The 8,042-nt window shown below is 39.4% G+C and overlaps 1 non-coding gene across 1 annotated transcript; it reads left to right on the top strand.

Annotated features, from left to right (window-relative positions):
• Nucleotides 1-7,571: 7,571 nt before the first annotated feature.
• Nucleotides 7,572-7,678, top strand: LOC121209094 (small nucleolar RNA R71). The gene has a single exon (XR_005904211.1). It is a non-coding gene; the product is annotated as a small nucleolar RNA R71 (small nucleolar RNA).
• Nucleotides 7,679-8,042: the final 364 nt, after the last annotated feature.

Below are 8,042 nucleotides of genomic sequence, written 5' to 3'. Positions count from 1 at the left end.
CTCACACGGCCAAAGACACGCCCGTGTCGCAGGCTGTGTGGACATTCAAAATGAGAGCACACGGCTATGTCCTAGCTCATGTTCGACCCCGTGTAACTCTCTGACTTGGGTCACACAGCCAACACACACGTCCTGTAGCTAGCCAGTGTGCTGATACGTGCTATTCATTATAGGTATTAAATATTTATAATTAATCGTTCTTGAAACTAACTATTATCACGATGAAGGCAATTGTACCTATCGAACAGTAGTATAGCTTTGGCAAAACTAAATTGTCGAACCCAAAGGAACCAAGAGTACTAGAAATTACTTTCTTTTTATTATCTAACCTAAAAATTAAGAGATTTGTTTACCTAAATTAATTAACTAAACTAAGAGTGCACAGAGAGAAATTGGGGAAAAGCTTTTGAGAAAATGGATTGATTAAGACAATATCCAAGAAAAATCCACCAAGACTTCACTTGTTATTTGACTCTGAATCAGACGATTTATTCATTTGACTTGATCTGTAGAAATCCCTAAGTTATATTATTATCTTTCTCGAGACGAATAACGTCTAACCCTAGGTTGATTAATTGAAATCTCTTTCTAATTAACACCTAGTGTTGCATTAGCTCGATCTATGGATCCCCTTATTAGGTTTCACCCTAATCCGGCAAAATCTTATCACCCTATCTCTAGGCGTGCAATCAACTCTTCTTAATTATGACAAATTTACTCTTAGACAGGTCTATTCCTCCTCTAAATAAGGGCATTAACTCGAATCAATATCCTGGAATATTAAAACAAGAATTAAGAACATATAATTAAGAATAAGTCAAATATTTATCATACAATTCAGATAATAATAACAAGATCCGTTTTAGGTTTCATTCCCCTTAGGCATTTAGGGGGTTTAGTTCATTATTATAGAACAAAACATCTCAGAAGAATAATGAATACAAAACATAAAGAAAACCCAAAACCCCTGAATGGAAATTGAAGGGAGATCTTCAGTTTTGATGATGGATCCGGCTTTTGAGATGGACCAATTGACTTTCCTTGAGTAATCCCTTGCCTCCTACTCCGCGTCCCCCTTCCTCAATGCCTCCTTAGGTGTTTAAATAGGCTTTAGAATGCCTAAGAGCCCTCAAAATTGGCCTTTTTCAAATAGGGTTATACTTGGGCTCGGTAGGGACACACCCGTGTGACACGCCCATGTGCGATAACTCCAGCCCGTGGTCAAGGCTGTTGATCAGGCACGGGCATGTAGTCTACCCGTATATGTCGTGCTTCAATCCTGCCAAAGAGACATGACCGTGTGACACGCCCGTGTGAGGAAGTCCAGGCCATGTTAATTTCCCACGTAGGTCTATTTTCTCCGTTTTTGGCACGTTTCTCGCTCTTTTTCCTCTCCTATGCTCACCTAAGTATAGAACATGAAATTAAAGGATTAGGAGCATTGGATTCACCAAATCTAAGGAAAAACCATCCATTAATGCGCTAAGCATGGGATAAAAATCTGTATAAATTATGGTTTATCAAATACCCCCACACTTAAGTATTTGCTTGTCCTCAAGCAAAATCCTCAACTCATAATCAAAATAAATTCTTCTCAATTTATAATCCCTATCAATAATATCTGAAAATAATCCATAAGTATTCATACATTGAAAATTTAACAAAAAGTACATCAATGTTTCAAACATTCCAAGTTGGGCATTTTATCACGAAATCATAGGTGTCTCCCCTTATCTAAGTGATTACCTTTGATCAAAATATCACAGAGTTTAACATCCTCACTAAAGATTCACTCAAATCACTCAAGGTGTTTAAGGACATCAATTAAAACACTCATTAGTCAATATGAAAAGCTATTGTCTAGGCTTGCTTGAAAATCAAATCTCCACCACTATATATTATGCTGATACATCAACCAAAAAGGTCTTTTAGAGGGTTGTATCATGGCTTTGGTTAGGGGGTGTGGTCACAAGCGGAAAGAAGAGGTTAGAATCGAGATTGAATTGAAAAATTACCTAGCTAGAAAAATAACTAGTCATCAATTGAATACAAGTGAGCTTCTTCTCAGAATACGGAATTAACACTTAAGCTCAAAAATGACGAATTACTACTAATATGTATGTAAGTATTGTTTTTTTAAAAACAAGTCAAATACATAGAAAAACAAAACATAGCTAAGCAATTTGTTCAAATCAAATCTCGATAAAAATAGGGATCAAATTATGGGATTTCAACAATAATGGGTTATGGGTTAATATTGAAGGTAAATTAATTAATGGTTTGTTAGGCTCAAAGGGGTTCGCTAAGGGTCAATTATGAAAGTAGGCTTTTGTGGAGTGAGTGGGTTAAACCTAAGTGCCTTTATCATCTCGACATATCAAATCAATGGTGTGGTCTTGACATGCATAATCAAGCAAGTTCTAGAATAACAAATTAATACTGATGCGCTCATAATAAAAATAAGCATGAAAGAAATAAAATATGCTCTAAAGGCTCAAGATCTCACAAAAATTATAGCTTTTTGATGTTTGAACTTGTGAATTTCAACTCACGATAATACCTAAACTTAGGGAAACAACCTCAAAGTTTACAATTCTTCAAAAATCAACTTATCATGCTTGATTCCCTAATGTCTTAAAGTTTAAACAATTAATGCATAAATGCCTATGTTTTAATTCAAGACATATCAATAAAAATCATAAATTAATTAAAATTTATTCTAATAGTGATATGAGTGACTCATGTGAGAATAAGACAAAATTTAGGGATTCCTAATGATGATATAAAAGACCCCCACACTTAAGATGTACATTGCCCTCAATGTACAAAGATAGATATATAATCATAAGATAGGGAGAGAAGTGAAACTTCCTGAATGATGAATGAACTCATTGAATTAGAGTTATGGAGAATAATCGGCCAAGGCAATGATGAAAGTGTAGGAGGATACTCTGGTGGTGGTAGAGTTTCATTAGTCCATAAGTCCTGTGCCAAAAGAATATTATATCTAATGGTAGCTATGGTCAGGGTTGAGCAGGACATGACAGTCATGGAGAACCTTTCCCAGTGGAGTTTTTGGTTCCTATGCGATGATGAGCTTTGGAGCTCTTTATAACTGTGATAGAATCAGGAACTTTTTAGGGAATATGATGAAGCATAAGTACTCGTAATGAAATAGCCAAGACTATAAATTATTCAATAAAAATTATAAAAACTACAGTTAAAATAATATTAAAGGAAAATGAAATAAAAAGTACTTAATTAAGATAAATAAAGATAAAAGTGAAAATAAAAATAAAAAATAAAAAGTTTTTAAACATCGTCATTGTCGGATGGTTCGCGAGGTGGTGGTAGCAATGAGATGTGGAAGTGCTGACAAATCTGATGTAGAGTCGCATCAATGTGATCAAACTGCTGAAACATTACTGCTCAAATCGTGTAAGGCGCTCAGAGACGTCAGAATATGAAGCTGCCGCATGAACTGAACGATGGATGGGTGGTGGCTGAGATGGTGGGTCCTCATGACGTGGAGGGACATCATTAGTAATGTCCTCTGGGTCCTCCTCCTCGGTGGACTAGACGAGGCGGTATTGAGGAGGGTAGGTGCCACATCGTTTCTCGATCATCTTCATACTTAGCATGCTCGAGATGCCCTATAGGGACATCTGGCCGATGAGAGTGAGGGAGGATGATTGTGCTGCTGTGTTGAGGAGCCCGAAGTACCGAGCCAGTCGAGTCACATAGGGCCCGATAGAGATGACCCCTCTCCTATGTCACTCTGCCTAATGGCGGATTGTGAGGGGGATGAAGTAAGCAAGGTCGAGGACGTGCCCATTTGCCATACTCCATAAGAAATAGGCATCGTTGGTGGTGACGATGCCGGTGCTCTCTCATCGTCCCATCAAAGTGTGGGCCAAGATAGCGCGTAGGTATCACAGGGATGAAGGAAGAGCCGATGCCTTGGAGCTGCTAGGATTGTAGGTGGCTGAGGCAGGGACGAGGTCTCTCTAGCATTTTAAGGGGGAGTAGTGGACGTGGCGGTGGAGGGTGTCGAGTTCATTTTCGTCCATGAACTCCTCCATGTATAACCCTAGTGCAATCCCGAACTCGGGTACGCTCAACTGGAGGACTAGACCACCAAGGCGGAACTAGACCATTCTAGGATCTTCGAAATTGGTCATAATGGTTTGAAAATGGAATGTCGAGCAGAGTTCCAATGTGAACTCGAGATATTTTGGCTCGACGATCTCAAAGAAGAGCCCCCACGGTTCAGTCGTCAAGAGGGCTCAGACCGCGTCAGCCAAATGAATCTGTTCAAGTGTGGCCCAATCAATGCAGCGGCCCACACCTAGGGGTTAGGCCCGTAATATCTTATATAATTCCTCCTAGGGTCCTAAGGGAACCTGGAGGAACGGGTGCCTAATCTCCGCGGTAGGACCCTAAGATGACATTGCTCCTTTCCTTTTCTTCGAGGAGGGAACAATGGTCTTCTTACCACGTGAGGATGACATTGTACCTGCATTAAAATGTCAAAGTTCAACCAATACATCCCAAAAATAGCATGGAAAAATAGAACTAATTAGGAATATTTCATGAGACTCGTGTACTAAATGAAGAGAACTAAAACAACTAAAGCAATTATATCAAAGTCATTAAAATAGGACTATGAGATTACTACGACAGAAAAATATAATGTATGAATGTATGTGGGTAAACATAAAATCCATGGAGACAAGAAAAATTATGAATGTAGTATGAAAAATGGAAATATTCTTTAATGTCAAACATGAGTATTTCTATTATTCTACTATTAATATTCACTTAAAATAGTCAAATGGACCAGAGAAAACATGAAATAGGTAAAATATTTAAAGAAAATAGAGAGAAAAGAGTAAACAAATGCAAAAGGGAGAAGCTAGAGTTGTCAGAAACAGTGTTGTAGGAGGCGCACGGGCCTGGCAGGTAGGGTGTGTGGAGTTGCAGCGGCTAGGGTTAGGGATTTTTGGGGAGGGAGACGATGAATAGTGAAGGGTTTATATAGATTTTTGGGGCACACGTGATTTTTAAATTTGGGCGCGTTTGTCATTCGGCCAATGCCGGTGTTCCTTGGGCATGTGGGTGCACATGGCGTGTCACACGGCCGTGTCTTGCTTCGTTCACTTCTCCCACACCCATGTATGATAGCCCACACCCGTGTTCTTTTTCACAGTGTCGACCACAGGTGAATGACACAGGCGTGTCACACGCTCGTGTTAAATTCTCAGTTTCAACAACAGTTTCAAGGCACGGGCGTGTCTCACGCCTGTGCTGTTTTGGTAGTTTTGGCCACAGCTATGTTGCACAGCCGTGGCAACTTATCGCATCCCCTGTTGGGGAAAAACTTTTTCCCTATTTCACACGGTCGTGTCTCATCCCGTGGTATGTACACTGCCCATGGCACGCCCATGTGCCTGGCCGTGTGGATGGGAAAACCCTGTGTTTCAAGACTCAGTTAGTAGGTTAGATGTGAAAAACTAGAATTCAAATAAATCATTACTGTTAGTGCTTGGGTTGCCTCCCCAGAAGCGTTTATTTGTAGTCTAAGCTTGACTTACCTCTCTGGTGTATGGTCATGGTGGTGTGAGGAGTTTACACTCTTCATCATTGCTATCAATTTTATCAAAATAAGGTTTAAGATGAGTATTGTTTACCTTAAAAGTGTCAAATTTGGGATGAATTACCTTGATTGTACCGTATGGGAAAATACTGAGTACCGTGAGAGGAATTTCTTCATTAAGTTCAGAAATGGCAATGTGAGGGTCTGCTACATCTAGTAGTACTTTGTCTCCAACCTTAAGTTGATTTGGTGCATCATGGCGTGGTTTTGGTTTATCGTGTGTCCCCAGTCTATGTGTCCGCCATTCATCCAGTTCCTCGATTTGTAGCCTTCATTCTTCATAGATAGGTCCTTTGTTGTTGTTTGAACATGGCTCATATGCGTTCTTCGAAACTATTTCCTGCACAGAGGGTTTACCACATGATCAGTACTAGTAGAATGATTTATACAACCATCTTCAATTTTTGATGTGTTACTCGAATTACGAGCTTGAAGGGTGATTGTTTCGTCTCCCACAATAAGTGTGAGTTCACTTGTATCAACATCAATAATGGTTCTAGCAGTCGCTAAAAAGGGTCGTCCTAAAATCAAAGGTGCGTTACTATCCTCTTCCATGTTTAGAACAACAAAGTCTACTCGGTATATAAATTTATCGATCTTAACAAGAACATCTTCAATGATACCTCTAGGAAATCTAATGGTTTTATCAGCCAATTGAATGCTCATCCTAGTTTGTTTGGGTTTCCCAAGACCTAGCAGTTTAAACATTTTATAAAGCATAACATTAATGCTTGCCCCTAAGTCAGCCAATGAATTATGAACATATAAACTACCAATTAAACAAGGAATCATAAAACTTCCTAGATCTTTCAACTTGTTGGGTAGCTTATTCTGTAATATGGCTGAGCAAACTACATTCAACTCCACATGCTACACCTCATCCAACTTTTGTTTGTTTGCAAGAAGCTCTCTTAAAAATTTGGCTACGTTTAGCATCTGCGGGAGAGCTTCGATAAACAGTAAGTTAATATGTAATTTCTTTAATAGTTTAAGGAATTTACCGAATTGTTCATCTGTACAGTCTTTCCTTGTCGCATTGGGGTATGGCACCCACGGTCTGTACTCTTTACTTACCATTCTTTGCTCACTGTGGACTACCTCACCTTTATCTTAACTTACCACAATGCCTTGCCTCAGTTCTGATACAGGCTCAACTAACCCTTCCTTTTCATGAGTGGTAATCGCATTGAGTTGTACCCTTGGGTTAGATTTCATATTACTCGGCAAACTACCTTGTGGTCGTTCAGAAATCAGTTTGGCGAGTTGGCTTATTTGAGTTTTGAGCCCTTGGATTGACACTTGTTGATTCTTAAGGGCTGTCTCGATATTCTAGAAATGAGTTTCTGACACTGAGATGAATTTTGTTAGCATCTCCTCAGGGTTCGGCTCTTTCTCTTGTTGGTATGGTGGTTGTTGGAAGCTTGGAGGTGGTGGTCTCTGATTCCCTTGGCCTCCCCATGAGAAATTTGGGTGGTTCCTCCAACCTGCATTGTAAGTATTACTATAAGGATCATTTTGAGATCGAGGATTATTACCCATGTAATTTAACTACTCGTTCTCCATGTGGTGGCCATATAGTGGGTATTCTGAATTGCTTGATCCACCTCCACTTGCTTCGAACTGCATTACTGGGTGAACCTGTGAAGAACTAAGAAAACCATCAATTTTCTTATTCAAGAGTTCTACCTGATTAGAGAGCATGGTGACTGAATCGATGTTATAAATGCCGACTGCTTTTGTTGGCTTTGTCCTCATGACTTGCCACTGATAATTATTCGATGACATCTCTTTTATAAATTCATAAGCATCTTCAGGTGCTTTATTATTGATGGTTCTGCCAGCGGCTACGTCGATCACCTGTCGAGTCGAAGGATTCAGGCCATTATGAAACATTTGAACCTGTAGCCAAAGTGGTAACCCATGGTGAGGGCACCTTCTCAAAAGGTCCTTGTATCTCTCCTATGCATCGTAAAGTGTTTCTAAATCCATCTGTACAAAAAAAGAGATATCATTACATAATTTGGTTGTTTTAGACGGCGAAAAATATTTTAATAAAAACTTTTCGGTCATTTGTTCCCAAGTAGTGATTGACCCTCGTGGTAACGAGTTCAACCATTGTTTAGCCTTATTCCTCAACGAAAAGGGAAACAACCGAAGGTGAATGGCGTCATCAGAAACGCCATTGATTTTAAAAGTGTCGCAAAACTCTAAGAAATTTTCCAAGTGAGCGTTGGGATCCTCGTCCTACAAACCATCAAACTGAACAAATTGTTGGATTATTTGAATTGTGTTAAGTTTCAGCTCAAAATTATTTGCAGCAACAGTAGGCCTAACTATGCTCGATTCAGTTCCTGTTAAAGAAGGTTTAGCATAATCATACATAGTG

The sequence above is a fragment of the Gossypium hirsutum genome, chromosome A10 (assembly GCF_007990345.1).
Source record: "Gossypium hirsutum isolate 1008001.06 chromosome A10, Gossypium_hirsutum_v2.1, whole genome shotgun sequence".
In the NCBI taxonomy this organism is placed as follows: Eukaryota; Viridiplantae; Streptophyta; class Magnoliopsida; order Malvales; family Malvaceae; genus Gossypium; species Gossypium hirsutum.
Note: the sequence above shows the minus strand (reverse complement) of the source record. Positions and strands in the feature narration are given on the sequence as shown.